Source organism: Raphanus sativus, chromosome 5 (genome assembly GCF_000801105.2).
Source record: "Raphanus sativus cultivar WK10039 chromosome 5, ASM80110v3, whole genome shotgun sequence".
Taxonomy (NCBI): domain Eukaryota; kingdom Viridiplantae; phylum Streptophyta; class Magnoliopsida; order Brassicales; family Brassicaceae; genus Raphanus; species Raphanus sativus.
In genome coordinates this window covers 10,989,483-11,004,943 of record NC_079515.1, presented here as the reverse complement: position 1 = coordinate 11,004,943, position 15,461 = coordinate 10,989,483, and the positions used below count along the sequence as shown (strand labels likewise).

The 15,461-nt window shown below is 32.8% G+C and overlaps 1 pseudogene; it reads left to right on the top strand.

The window, feature by feature from the left end:
* Nucleotides 1–3,089: 3,089 nt before the first annotated feature.
* Nucleotides 3,090–4,008, top strand: LOC108858195 (uncharacterized; annotated as a pseudogene).
* The last annotated feature ends 11,453 nt before the right edge of the window (nucleotides 4,009–15,461 follow it).

The following is a 15,461-nucleotide window of genomic DNA, read 5'->3' as shown; positions in this document are numbered from 1 at the left end:
TTTCCCGCCAAAATCGTAAAATTACAGTTTTGCCCAAAACATTAAAGTTACGTTGTTCCCCAAAAAACTTAAAATTGTGTGTTCCTACCAAAACCATAAAAGCTATATTTTCCTGCTAAAACCGTAAAATTATGTTTTCTCTCCAAAACCGTAAAATCATGAAATTATGTTTTTCTTTGAATTTGTTTTTCAAAGTTAAAAGCATTATGAATTAATAAAATCTTAGATTTTATACAATATTATTTACCTAATAAATATATAACAATCATACATGGAAATTTGTTTTGCTAAATACAAAGCCAAATATTTATGATAATGCATTCATATTTTTATGCATCAAGCAATTTATATTATACATAAATTTTTAAATTTTTATAAATTTAAATATATAAAATTTATACAGTTATAAATAGAAAATAGTAACTGTTTAATTAAAACACGACAATCTTGTAAATGAGTTCATTATATTTTAATTTAAAAATAATTATGATAATGAAATTAAATAAATAAAATTTATTAATATAGTGTAGTCCACACAAAAAAGTGGTCTCATTTCTTTTAAGCTCCAACCATAAAGGAATGGAAATGACAAATAATACCACCAAACTGGATCTTACACAACTTGGTCATGCTATTATTACATGTAAAACAGATGAATAAAGTCAACTTAATATTGTCTGGATTCATGTCTAGATCTCCTAATAATTAATGGGAATACTAGAACTTGATCCGCGCCCCCACGCGGATGTTTGATTTAACTTGTGTTCAACGTAAACTCATAACTCGTTGGTTTTATAAAACACTTCTATGTATCTTTTTTATGTTTTGTAATTTCCATATAGAATATAATATATTATTTTATATATAGATGTTTGATAATTTTTATTTTATTTTTACATAATATTATTTTAAAAAATTTATAACTTGATGCAGTTTGATGTAGTTGTACTATTCATATATGAATCTGTGGTTTTTTTGTTAATTTGTTTTAAAATAAAAAAACATGCTCAAATTTTTATTTTTTGCATTAGTTTTCTATGAATTAATTTTATGATTTTGTTTTTTGAAAATTGAACTCTCGAATTTTTTATTTTTTGACTAAACTAAATAAGGTAATACTATGCTTTAAAATTGTTTTATATAATATACACTATATATTTTAGTTTGTGTTTTTATTTTCACCACAAAAACAATAATCATTTTAATTAATTAATTTAAAATGTAATGGCAGAATCTGTAAATAAAAAGAAATACGAAAAATGAAGCACTTAATTTATTATAAATGCAAAAACCAAATGTGTAAATAATATAGGCTAAATTTTGCCCGCGTTTCCAGAGCGCGGAACTGATTTCTAAACAAATCAAATTTATATAATGTATAAATTTATATTTTTGATTGTGTATCTATATTTAAATGTTACGCATGAAGCGTTATATTCAGTGTTCAGAAATCCGACCAGAACCCACAGTGAAACTGGTAAACTGATGAGCCTATATGTAATCTGATTTTTTTTAATTCTTTATTTTATAAAACCCAGAAAAAAATCCTAAAACCTGGGACCCGGTTATCAGTTGAACATATGGGTGATCCATTATGTAATACATTTTGACTTAAATTTTCATTGTTTTTGATTTATTTTAAATTTTAGATTTAATTTCATTATTCATATTAGACATTTAAATATATTTTTTAAATTTTGGTTTTATTATATTTTGTTATATATCTAATAATATTTTTTAGAATTAGATTTTGATCCCCGTTTTAATACGCGGGATTAATTTTTATTCAAATATTTATTTACTAAAAAGCATAAATCTTATACATATGATTCTTTCATAATTTTTTTTAAAGTATAAGCTGTTAAATTATTACATGAATATAATTTTATGAAAATAAGGCAATTCTATATAACCGCCTTGTATCAATTTTACTTATATTTAAAACTTTAAATTTTAGTAAAACTTTAGTTTTAATTTTTTATATTGGAAAAGTTTATTTTAGTATTATATGTTTTGTCAGAATTATTATACAAATTAAATATTTTCTTTCAACCCTTTCCATACTTGATAAATATATTATATTATTTTTGATATTCTAATTTAAATGTATCTATTAAAATATGAAATTGTTTATAAGTTTATATTATATCTAACTTTAATATTTGTTTTAATAAGTTGAAGTATGTTGTAAAATTCATGAATATTTTATGTTCTGTTATTTTTATAATTTATAACATAGTTAATAAATAGATTAAGTTATTTTATATTTATTAATTGGTGTAGTAATTTAATTATAAATATAAATTATGTTATATATAAATATTACTGAAATTTTATTTCTTATTATATAAATGAAAAATGAACTAATATTCGTTTTTAATTATTATTTTATTATTTAAAAGTAAATATTAAAACCGAATGTATTTTAGCATTTTAATAAAAGGTATTATAAGATATAATAAAAATATAATCTTAGAAAAAGGTACTTAAGAATAATTTATTAGATATGGTATATATTCAATAATAGTTAAGTTAGTTGTAGGGAAAATAATAAGAAGTTAAATAAATGTAATGGTCCAATATAGATTACTTGCAAGTCGGTAAATATTGCTTTTGTTTTAATAGTATTGATTTCCAAGAAACTTGGCATGTGGGTTTTGTCTAGCAAAGTCATATCATAATTTTATTTTTATTTATTATTTATGAAAGGTAAATTAGGCTGTAAGTTCGATAGGCTAGATAAAGAAACACCCTCCCCACTCCAATCGTTTTGGCTGTGTTTCATTAAATTTATCAAATTTCTTCTCATCCGCAGATTTCTACCAATGGTTTAAGGAAGAGGAGTATAGAGACGCATGCTTAGCATTTTCTGTTTCAAATAGCTTGTAGTTACCATCAATTTTACTATACATAATTGTGAGTCTCAAGGAAATTAAGTCTCATCTATAAAAATGGATATTGTGGAGCCTAGCCATTCTCAATACAAAAACTTGAAACATCTCTTCTTATTTCTTTCATCTTTGCTGCTATTAAAACATACGAAACAATGCCAATGCTGTCCTTTCATGATCATACTTTATTATGTCAAGATGACACCGACCTTCCTTGACAATGTAGTTTTTGCTCATTTTCAAACCAAAAGAAGGGAATCATCTATGGTTGCACCAAGTGCTTTTTCGAGGTGCACAAGGTCTGCGTCGATAACTTCCTCAACAAACCTCAGTCTTAGAAGTTCTTCACTTCACCATTTGGAGACAAAAATATCCTTTTCTGTCGAGAGAATATTCCGTCTCTGTTTTCTCAACAAGAAAGATCTACTTCTCTGGTTCCTTCTGGTACGATAAACAATATAATCATATGTTCAAACTGCGTGAATTCTCCTCCACCGGACACTAATTTTCAACCAAAGCACCACAAGCATACACTCAGACTCTTGATGAGGCTAGTCACCTTTACTTGTAATGCATGTGGTCTTGAAGGCGACCGTAAACCTTATGTATGTCTTGAATGCCATCTGATGGTCCACAAAGATTTCATTGATCTACCGAGAGTCATAAGCATCAATCGTCATTACCATCGCATCTCTCATACTTTTCATCTTGGTGAAGGAGCAGAAGGAGATCGTTGGGTGTGTGGAGTTTGTCGGAAAACTATTGACCGGGTCTACAGAGATTTTAAATGCTCTCTATGTCCTAGCTATGCCATTCATTGAAAATGGGAAGTCTGGGATAAAAGAACTCGAAGATGTCCCTGAGGAAGAAGAAGAAATCGAAGATCCATTTGAGGTGGTAAAATGAAAAAGGAGACATCCTTCATTTTAGTCATTATCATGTTCTAAGATTGGATGATGGTTCTGTCACGGATATGCGATGCCACAGTTGCTTTCTTCCTATCAACGGGGGTCCATGTTACAATTGTGAGGATTGCGATTTTATTCTTGACAAAGCTTGTGCTAATCTTCTTCGGTGGAAACGACATTTGTTGCACAACCATAAACTTACTATATGATCTGACAAGGATTGTTTTAAGTGCACAGCGTGTGAAAACAATTCTACTGGTTTCAGGTACGTTACGTTTGTTCTGAAAAATTGTCCTGAAGTCTATGATTTTCTGTGTAGTTTGGCAATAGAACCGTTTCACTGTGATTTGCATCCACAACATCCTTTATACTGAACGTTGGAAGGTTCCAAAAAATTAATGCTTGTCTCATTGAAACTGGGAACCACTTGTATAGATTGTGAGTATGCTTTATGCATGAAGTGCGCTACTTTACCAAGAAAGGTGAAAAACCGGTATGATGATCATTTTCTGTCACTAATCAAGGTGTCGGAAACGCAAGCGGTGACTTGTGGTGTGATATTTGTGAGACCAAGATGGATCCTAGTGTACGTTACTATACTTGTTATGAGTGTGGGGTCATTCTCCATGTTGATTGTGTACTTGGAGGGTTTTATTATCTAAAAGTAGGAGTCATAAACACCGGACTTCCAATATACAGAGAGCTTTAGAGCATGAACAGCGGTGAAATTTTGTTATTTTCTCATGAATTAAGATAAAAAAAATTAATAGAAAGTAAATGTAAATGTGAAAGTAGGAGAGAGAAGAATCATATCGTCATAAAGAGATGCATGTTTCTTTACTAGAGCTTATTCAATTCATCCCATGTCAGCATCCGATTGACCTAACTATTTAAGAAATAAATAAATATAATTATATCATTAAACAATAATATCCTTGCTGATGCTCTTATATAATTTCTATTGAAGTATTTCTCAACAATGATGTTTTTTTTTTTTGATAACCGTGGGGATTCCCAGACGGTAAGCCTAGACTAATCCCCACGAGGCCTTCCATCCGGGCTCTTATATAATTTCTATTGAAGTATTTTTCAACAATGATGTTACTCGACTTTTATGCATCAGTTGTAGATCACGTTGCGAATTCCCGATCCTCGTGAGACAAACTCAAGATAGATCTGTTAGTTGCTTGTGTGACCCATGCTGTTCTGATCAATCGAATGAGCTTTTTTTTTGAACTTTTCCAAATTCATGTTTTATCCTTTTAGACATTTTATGGTAATAACTATTTCCAAATTTTATTTTGTCTTGCATGTTATTTATTGAGAATATGATAAGTGTTTCAGAATATTATCGGATGCTATATTCGACTGTGATGGGTAACATGAGTTGTATAATTTATTTAGTTTGATTGAGAGTCTCTAAATTTATTCAGAAATGTTACCAGTCATATATTAATTTTATCTTCTTCTTTTTTCAAGTTTTAGTTATTGTGTTATGGTTGAGTTACAATTCTGAATTGTTTAATTTGTAAAATTGTTAACTCAAAAGTTAACTCAACATCAAAAGAAATCTCTTGTTTTACAAGTTGAGTTAGTATTTTAAATTGAAACACTAACCATTCGATTTATTTATTTATTAGTTTGTGCACTATCTGGAAACAGTTTGATATGCTAACCAATCAACTCAAACTCTTCAACCTAGTTTAAATTTTTATAGCACCGGGGAGTCGAGACATATGACCCAACAGGCCTGAACTAAGATTGTTATATATGTATTTGTATTATTGATATTCAAATAAATAATATATAATACTTTCATAAGAAAAAACAGTATATGATGCAACTTACCTTTTCAGTTTTTATGAAAATTCATACACATTAAAAATAATAATATATTTTAACATTATTAGTTACTTATTTTTTTTTTTTTTTGAACTCATTCTAGCATCTGTGGGTAGTCCATAAACTAACATTAGAAACAAAACTGTGTGTTTTTATCATATATACCAGTTATATCTTTTTTCGTATGAAATAGTTGTTATATTTTCAACTTCCGAAATAATCTCTCTAATATTATTTGAGAAACAAATTCACTACTTGTCGCTCTTATGTTAATTTTTATGATGACTAATTAGAAAGATAACATTAGTGAGTTAAAATTATTATATCGAATCTAGACCTCACGGTGGCTGACCTTCTAACGGATGATATGCAGTGGAACAAAACGAGAATCGAGGAGATCCTACCTGAACCCGCCCTCCAAATTCAATGCTTGCAACCTAGCACTAAAGGGGAAGAAGACTCCTTTATTTGGCAACCCCTCCCATCCGGTGTATACTCAACCAGCTCCGGCTACTTCTCTGCAGCGACAAGCAAGCAAAATACAGGCATCACTACTTCGGCACATGATTTTAAATGGGTAAAAGACATATGGTCAGGGCCTTTCTCACCTAAAATGAGAGTCTTCCTATGGTCTATTATCCAAAAGGCGATTCCTTTAGGCGAAAACCTGCAATCGAGAGGAGTACAATCAGCAAGCAAGTGCCCACGTTGTGATCAACTAGAAACTCCAATGCACACTTTCTTTACCTGTCCGTTTGCAGCTCAAGTATGGAAGCTCATCCCACTTGCTCAAGTAGTTCACATAGCTACTGACACTACCTTCCAAGATGTAGTAGTCATCTTCAGGACGATAGTTTGCCTCCCGCCAGCAGGGCTCTCTCTAAATGTTCTCCCCTGGATTTGTTGGACGATTTGGACGGCAAGAAATAGCCTCCTTTTTGAGAACCGACGCTTCACTGTAGAGGAAACAGCAATCAAAGGCATAAAATTAGCAAGGGAATGGTGTACGGCGAAGAGTTCAGAAGCAAACAATACGCTGAACCCCTCCGCCACCAAGACAATCACAAGATCACTACAGCCGACAAACCTCGATCCGATCTCAGTCAAGTGTATGACGGACGCAGCTTGGAACAAGGACCTCAAGAGGGCGGGCCTCGCCTGGACTTTCTCCGGACCATCCATCACCACGACGACTTAGGATCTACGGTCAACGACTTTGTGGTGTCACCTCTCACGGCGGAAGCGCTAGCAATGCGATCAGCTCTCTCCCACGCCATTACTTTAGACATCAAGCGCCTCACAGTGATGTCTGATAACCAAACGCTCATCAGAGCTATTACCTCCGGTAATCAGTACAAGGAAATCCTCGGAATCGTCAGCGACATTCGGTTTATCTCTTCTGGTTTCGAGTCTATCTCTTTCTTGCATGTCTCTAGATCGTTGAATGTCGATTCCGATATCTTAGCTAAACGGACCCTATGGGCCTCTTCTTTCCCCGCGTTGTAATCGAATTCTCAGAATGGGCTCCCTTTGGGCCTATTTCTTCTTTTAGTTTTAATGGAAATCAGTAACAAAAAAAAAGATTGAGAGTCTCTAAATTTATTCAGAAATGTTACCAGTCACAAAATAATTTTATCTTCTTTTTTTCAAGTTTTAGTTATTGTGTTATGGTTGAGTTACAATTCTGAATTGTTTAATTTGTAAAATTGTTAACTCAAAAGTTAACTCAACATCAAAAGAAATCTCTTGTTTTACAAGTTCAGTTAGTATTTTAAATTGAAACTAACCATTCAATTTATTTATTTATTAGTTTGTGCACTATCTGGAAACAGTTTGATATGCTAACCAATCAAACTCAAACTCTTCAACCTAGTTTAAATTTTTATAGCACCGGGGAGTCGAGACATATGACCCAACAGGCCTGAACTAAGATTGTTATATATGTATTTGTATTATTGATATTCAAATAAATAATATATAATACTTTCATAAGAAAAAACAGTATATGATGCAACTTACCTTTTCAGTTTTTATGAAAATTCATACACATTAAAAATAATAATATATTTTAACATTATTAGTTACTTATTATTTTTTTTTTTTGAACTCATTCTAGCATCTGTGGGTAGTCCATAAACTAACATTAGAAACAAAACTGTGTGTTTTTATCATATATACCAGTTATATCTCTTTTCGTATGAAATAGTTGTTATATTTTCAACTCCCGAAATAATCTCTCTAATATTATTTGAGAAATAAATTCACTACTTATCGCTCTTATGTTAATATTTATGATGACTAATTAGAAAGATAACATTAGTGAGTTAAAATTATTATATCAAATTGCCATTAAAAATATATTTCAGTTCTTTTTTGTTTAATAAAAAGTGATTTCGTTAAAAAGAAAGTCTACAAAAACTATTCTTGATATCTTAAAATTTACTATCATTTAAAAATAATCTTAAACAATATGATCAATCTTAAAAATAAAAAGTATTTTTATGAAATTATTCTTCTCAGATGATTATAAGAAACTTATTTATACATTAACTGAGATATTTATTTACTTCTTATATTACATAATTATTCAAAATATATTAAATAATCAAAATATTATTTGGCCAATTATCATGATTTAGTTTTTTTGTAAATGCGTATAAGATTTCAAAAGTTTATTACTCTAGTTTATTTTTATTATTTTCGTTTATGTAACTTCAAACCGATCATAATTTTAGATATTTAATATATTTTTAAAATAGTATGTATGAAATTATACAGAAATTTACATAAACATATTAGGGGTGTATTCAAATTGAGAGTTTTAGGTGATTTTTACATATCAAAATGAAAAACCTAATGTTATTCAAACATGAATTTTAAAAACTCATTTAAATCTAGTGTTATTGAACTTGACATTTTATAAAGTATTCTTAAATCTACTATAATTGAGAATATTTTAAGTTATGGAGTTTTAAAATTTTCAAGTGATATTAGAGTGTTTGGGTGGAGTTTCATAGTTAGAAAATTAAAACTCAAATCCTATGGTTTTAGGTCATATTCTAGAATGGTTTAACAAAAATCATTTTAATCACTGAAATTCAGTGAAATCATCTAAAACCTCATTAAAAATTAAATCACCTCAAATAAATAAAATATATTGAATACACCCCACAAATTGAAGAACCAAATTAAATACAACAAAAAACACTAATTATATTTAACCTGATTAATAAAAATCAATTGTGTTGCAATTTGGAGGAATATATGTAACTCAAACCCACAAAATGAATAAGTAAACAAATCTAAATTCTTATACCTAAAATAAAAGTTTTAAATAAAATAATAATGTATTATTATTTATAATAATATTATTTTATTTCTATTATATATATGGAATTCGTCAAAAATTTAAATAAATAATAATAAAATATTAATCAGTTACTGTTGTTTAATGTTTTCATAAATTTACATATGTGCATGAGGTTTCAAAAAATTATCGGAATTTTTGTTTCTATAACTCTGAACAGATCAAAATTAATATATATTCCTCTTTGTCTCACAAATCAACATATACCAAATTATACATAATTTAATAACAACATATTTACAAATATAAATCTAAGATAACTAAAATATATGCATCTACCCAATTTAAAGAAAGTTTTAATTTTATAACCTATTTGGAACTAAGCCATTATGATATATTTCAAAGGGTAGATGCAATCGATCCATTTATGGTCCAGTAAACTCTTATATTTATTAGCTTAATTATAGTTAAAAAATCTACAATTTTCATACATATAAATAATAGTATGAATTAAAAATTATAAACAAAAGAAAGTAAACTACTAATCAACTGTATATATTAACTTTGATTTTGTAAATATTTATATTTGGATATAAGCACATAAAAAATCACCTAGTATGTTGTAAAATAGAACTAGATTTTGATCCGCGCTTTTGAAGCGCGGGATATTTTACGATGAAAAAATTTTACTAATAATTTAACAAATATTTTGGTAATTTTTAAAGAGTGTGTATTTAAAATATTTTTGTATTTAAATCAGTATTTTTAAATTCAACCCGGTTGTGATTATACTGGTTAATCCGGAGATCTGGCAATTCAATTTATTTTTTAAAATATTTGATATCTCATATTTTTATAGGTTTTTAGATTCATATTTTAGATTATTATGATCATATTAGGTTGCATTTAGGTCATTAAATTGTATTTGCATGCTAATTTGCATATCATAGGGTTTGGAGGGTCCATTTGGAAGTTTCAGGTCAAATTCGGAGGTTAACCTTGCAAATTACAGAGTTTGTGGCCTGTCTGAGAACCATCAAGAGCCGGGGGACCATTCTGCAAATTTATAAAATTCGCCTGGGCTAAATTGTCACAATCAGAAGTACAGGGGCTGATACGATTGGATGATTCTGCACTTTACAAAGATTGGGGCCGATGTGTAAAAGAACCAGAAGTTGAAGGGCCAGATGTGCAAATATGCTAGAATCCACCATTGGGAGATCTGCAAGTTTCTCGATCTGAAGCTTAGCCACGACGGAGATGACGACCGGAGTTGCAGAGGGTAAGTCCGGTGCTTCTGGCAGGAACACGAGCTCAACCACCACGGCAAGACAGATGACGAGCTCTGGGCACGAAGGAGACGCGACGGAGAAGCTCCGATTGATGACGAGGTAGTGTGCGGTATGGAGAAACCGCTGCAGGAACCCGATGCGCGTCGTCCCAGCGGTCCACCTCGACACCAAGCCGCTGCAACATCTCGAAGTCGAGCAGGGAGGGTCGATTTTGTCCCAGCGGCTAGGTGAAACCGGTCCAAGGTAACCGCTGCGAGCTCCGGAGCGGCTTGATGGAGCGGGCAAGCATACCGCTGTGGAGAAGAAGATGCATGATTTCAAACTGTTGACCGGTTTAATCCGGTTTGACCCGGGTTAATTTAATCAAACCAGCTCGAGTTTTGCCTCTCTTATATATAGTTTTAGACCTGAAAACCCTAATGTATCTCATTTTCTCTCTAGACTTTGCCTCATCTTGTAAAACTTGAATCTTTTATCAATCTAAGGATTTTTGGAATCTTCATCTTATATCTTGTTTCTCTTAATCATTAACATGATTAGCCTTGAATCTCATATGGATTTGAGGTTTATCATGGAGATTAGGGAGTAGACACATTTTGGATTCATGGGTTAGGGTGATTAAGGGTGATTAGTGAAGATCTAGGGTGTTTAGTGTTAGATCTATTTCTTTCTTTGCTTGTTGAGGGTTCTTAATGCTATTTTAGTCTTGATCATACTAAAATAGATCTCTAGACATTTCCTGCCCGAAAGGTGTATGATGAAATGTCTGAACCAACTCTTCAATGCTTTTAGTCTACTTTGCCAAAGAGATTTGTTGTTAAAGAGGCTAAGATTGCTATTAGACTTGTTCTCCATGTTTGCTTTAGTAATATTCAACCTAAGAGATTAGATGCTTGAGTTGCTTTAGCAAAAGAACATTCATCTAGAGATAGAGCTTGTTTAGTGTTGTGTCTAGGCATAAGGAAAGTGTTTGATTGATAGCTTGCCACTCTAGTTTGGATCTTAGTCACCCAAGATCAAGTCCCTTTCCCATGGGTCCACCTTAGCATTTGATTGAGTTCTTGCATTTGTTTCTAGTTTGGATTTGAGATCACCTTGTTTATATTTCTAGGACCTTAGTTTGTTACCATCATCATCTTCTTATTTGCTTAGATTAGGAGAGTTTGTGTATTCTTAGTGCTATAGATCTCTAGTTCTCTGTGGTTCGACAATCTTTTATACTATCATTTGACTTGGGAGCCTTGAAAACTACCAATATCAAATTGGCGCCGTTGCCGGGGAACTAGTAGATTTATCATTAGGATTTCAATCTTTCTTGAGACTAAGCTTTATTTTCTTGCTTTGTTTTGCTTTTGTATAGTTACTAACCTTTTCTTCTAGCTTTTGTTCTTGCAGTGATGGCTTCAAGCTACCATGAGAAGATACAAGAAGAGGAAGACACATTTGAATATCACATTCAAGATGACTTTGATGCAAGTATACTCACACCAGCACAACTTGTGATGTTATATGAGCTTCAGAAGGAGTACCCGGGGTCGGCAAAGACATCCCTAGCACGAAGGATCCGGTTAGAGCTTATTAAGGATCGAGCAGAGCTTGAAGGAAGGGAAGTTACAAAGTATGAGTTTAATGTTGCCTATGACCTTAAAGAGGTAATGGATTGGGCTCCACCACTCCAGCTGGAAGGTATAGAAATTTCCATTTTAGAACTTCAATTTGAGAAAATATGCTTGCCTTGTGGTGAAAACATTGCCCATGATCATAATTCTCTTGTGCTCATCAATGAATGTCTTGATATGATATGTGAAACTAGGAAACTAGATGAGTTGAGAATAGAAAAGCTTGCTAGAGATCATATTGAAGTTTGTTTTGACAAGAGCTATCTATGTGCTTCATTTGATCTCGAATCTGAGTTTTTTATGCTTGATGAATCTAGACCTCTTCTTGAGATAGCTGATTTAGGGGATGAGCTTGATGTTGATAAGCTTTTGCTTGAGATAAAAAATCCCCTTGTCAAAAGCATTCATGAGAATGAGAACATTGTGTTCTATTCAGTTGATGGAGATAGAGTTGACTACTTTGTTAAGACCTCGTTTGAACCTGTAGTTGACTTTGTCTTTCCACCAAATGCATTTGATTCTCATGACTATTTGAACATCAAAGAGCATCTCATATTTCATGATTCATCTATAGTGAAGCTCCTTGATGAAAAATCTGTCTACTATCTATGGACAGTAGTGTGCTCCTTTGCATGCTTGGTTCCTTGTTCTTGTAGGAGAAGGACCAAAGGTGCATTGGCTCAACCCTTTGATACCTATGATTAGCATGTGCACAAAGTCAAGCTAGAGACTTAAAACAAGCTCACTTGGGAGGAAGTCCCATGTTTATCCATTGTATATATTTCTTTATCTTTCTTTCTTTTTAAGTTGTTTAATAAGTATTGTTGAGGTTGTTCAGGTTGGGTCTATCTCTAGATAAGAGAAGTCTTCATTTCCACTTCAGCCCATGTCTACCGGCGAAACAAATCTGAGGCCAAGGGTCCTCTACCACCCAATTCAGCCAATAAACTCCAAGTATGTGACACTCCAACCCTGTACATATTTAATTCTCATGTTTCTTTATTTCCCTTAGATCTCTTCTTTGAGCTTACTCTCACACAAGGGACTGTGTGAAGTAAGTTTGGGGGAGAGTCAACTATCTCACATTGTTTTCTGGTTTGTCTACTTGTCATGAGTCTCATGCATTGCATTGCATATTTATTTGCATAAAAAAATTTTGAAAAAAAAAAAAAAAGTCATTTAGTTGCATCATTTGCATCTTTAGGATTTGAGTATAGAAGCATTTAGATTGCATTCATGCATTGGGAGCAAACCTTGTAAAGGACACATGTCTAGAACTCAATTTGACACCCTAGTTAAACATATCAAATAGCTTGAGCATCTCTTAAAAAAGCTTGTAAGTTTCGAGCCTTGAAAACTCTTCTTGAAACATGTTGCTTGCTTGATATTGACATTGCTCTTGAAAGCCAACTCCAATTTGAACTTGAACTTAATGAACTTAATCTCTCTTGCATATGGGCACTTGCATACTTGATCATGGATCTCATACACATTTGGGTTATCTTATTCCATTCATTATCCTTTGTTAACCCACATGGAACTCTCCTACCCTTAAACCCTTAGCCATTCTTTGAGACCAACATTGATTTGCTTGAGTGAGGCCTTCTTTTTGATAGCTTGTCATGTGCAAAATCTTGAGAGTATTGGGAGCGACATAGATTTGTTCTCATCTCTTGCTAGCATAGGATCCTCATTTGAGTTAGCATCTAGGATGGTTAGTGGGTTTGTTTATTATAAAGTTTGTTATCTTGGGTTTGGGAGAAAAGAAAGATGAGAAAGATGATCAAAAAGTTGAGAAAAGAAGCCACTAAGGATCAAAAATAAGAAATCTCTAGATTTAGTCTATTTGAACCTTCCCCCAATATAAAGAAAAGAAAAAAAAAATGAAAAAAAAAAAATGATGAATCAATAAGATGGTGGGAAGGTAGATAGAGCTAAGAGTTATGGAAAGTTAATAAAAAAATCCTTAGATGGTTAAGTTAAAGAGTTCATGAGGTGAGTGTGATAAAGTGGCTTACTTTGGGTATTGGGATGAATGTGAATAGGGGTGAAGCTTGTTATATCACTTAGGAAAGGGTAGAATGATGAGAATGGATCTATGTATGCATAAATTGTTCCTGGTCTTAGATAAATTTTGCATAATGATCAAGCTCCTTGTTCTTGAGTGATTGCCACTTTGAAATGATTTATTTGAGCCATTGTTTTCCTTCACATTTGACCACTTTGTTCACCAAGCCAAATGATTAGGATCATGTGCCCATTTGCAAGTATTCACCTTATGTGTTTGTATAAATGAATGTGAGAGTTGGTCTAAAGAGCTTGTTGATGGATAAGCATTGCAACTTGTGTAGAGGTATAGGAGTATGGATAGGTCTTGAGAAGCTAGAGTGTAATAAAAGTTCTTGCTCATGCTATTTGCTATATTTTCATTAGGATGTCAAGTTGAAGGCTATAAAGTGTTTCTTTTGGTTATAAGCTCTCATTTTTAAACTCTTCACTTTGATTGATCTTAAATGTTTACTTGTGGACAAGTAAAGGTCTAGTGTGGGGGAGTTGATATCTCATATTTTTATAGGTTTTTAGATTCATATTTTAGATTATTATGATCATATTAGGTTGCATTTAGGTCATTAAATTGTATTTGCATGCTAATTTGCATATCATAGGGTTTGGAGGGTCCATTTGGAAGTTTCAGGTCAAATTCGGAGGTTAACCTTGCAAATTACAGAGTTTGTGGCCTGTCTGAGAACCATCAAGAGCCGGGGGACCATTCTGCAAATTTATAAAATTCGCCTGGGCTAAATTGTCACAATCAGAAGTACAGGGGCTGATACGATTGGATGATTCTGCACTTTACAAAGATTGGGGCCGATGTGTAAAAGAACCAGAAGTTGAAGGGCCAGATGTGCAAATATGCTAGAATCCACCATTGGGAGATCTGCAAGTTTCTCGATCTGAAGCTTAGCCACGACGGAGATGACGACCGGAGTTGCAGAGGGTAAGTCCGGTGCTTCTGGCAGGAACACGAGCTCAACCACCACGGCAAGACAGATGACGAGCTCTGGGCACGAAGGAGACGCGACGGAGAAGCTCCGATTGATGACGAGGTAGTGTGCGGTATGGAGAAACCGCTGCAGGAACCCGATGCGCGTCGTCCCAGCGGTCCACCTCGACACCAAGCCGCTGCAACATCTCGAAGTCGAGCAGGGAGGGTCGATTTTGTCCCAGCGGCTAGGTGAAACCGGTCCAAGGTAACCGCTGCGAGCTCCGGAGCGGCTTGATGGAGCGGGCAAGCATACCGCTGTGGAGAAGAAGATGCATGATTTCAAACTGTTGACCGGTTTAATCCGGTTTGACCCGGGTTAATTTAATCAAACCAGCTCGAGTTTTGCCTCTCTTATATATAGTTTTAGACCTGAAAACCCTAATGTATCTCATTTTCTCTCTAGACTTTGCCTCATCTTGTAAAACTTGAATCTTTTATCAATCTAAGGATTTTTGGAATCTTCATCTTATATCTTGTTTCTCTTAATCATTAACATGATTAGCCTTGAATCTCATATGGATTTGAGGTTTATCATGGAGATTAGGGAGTAGACACA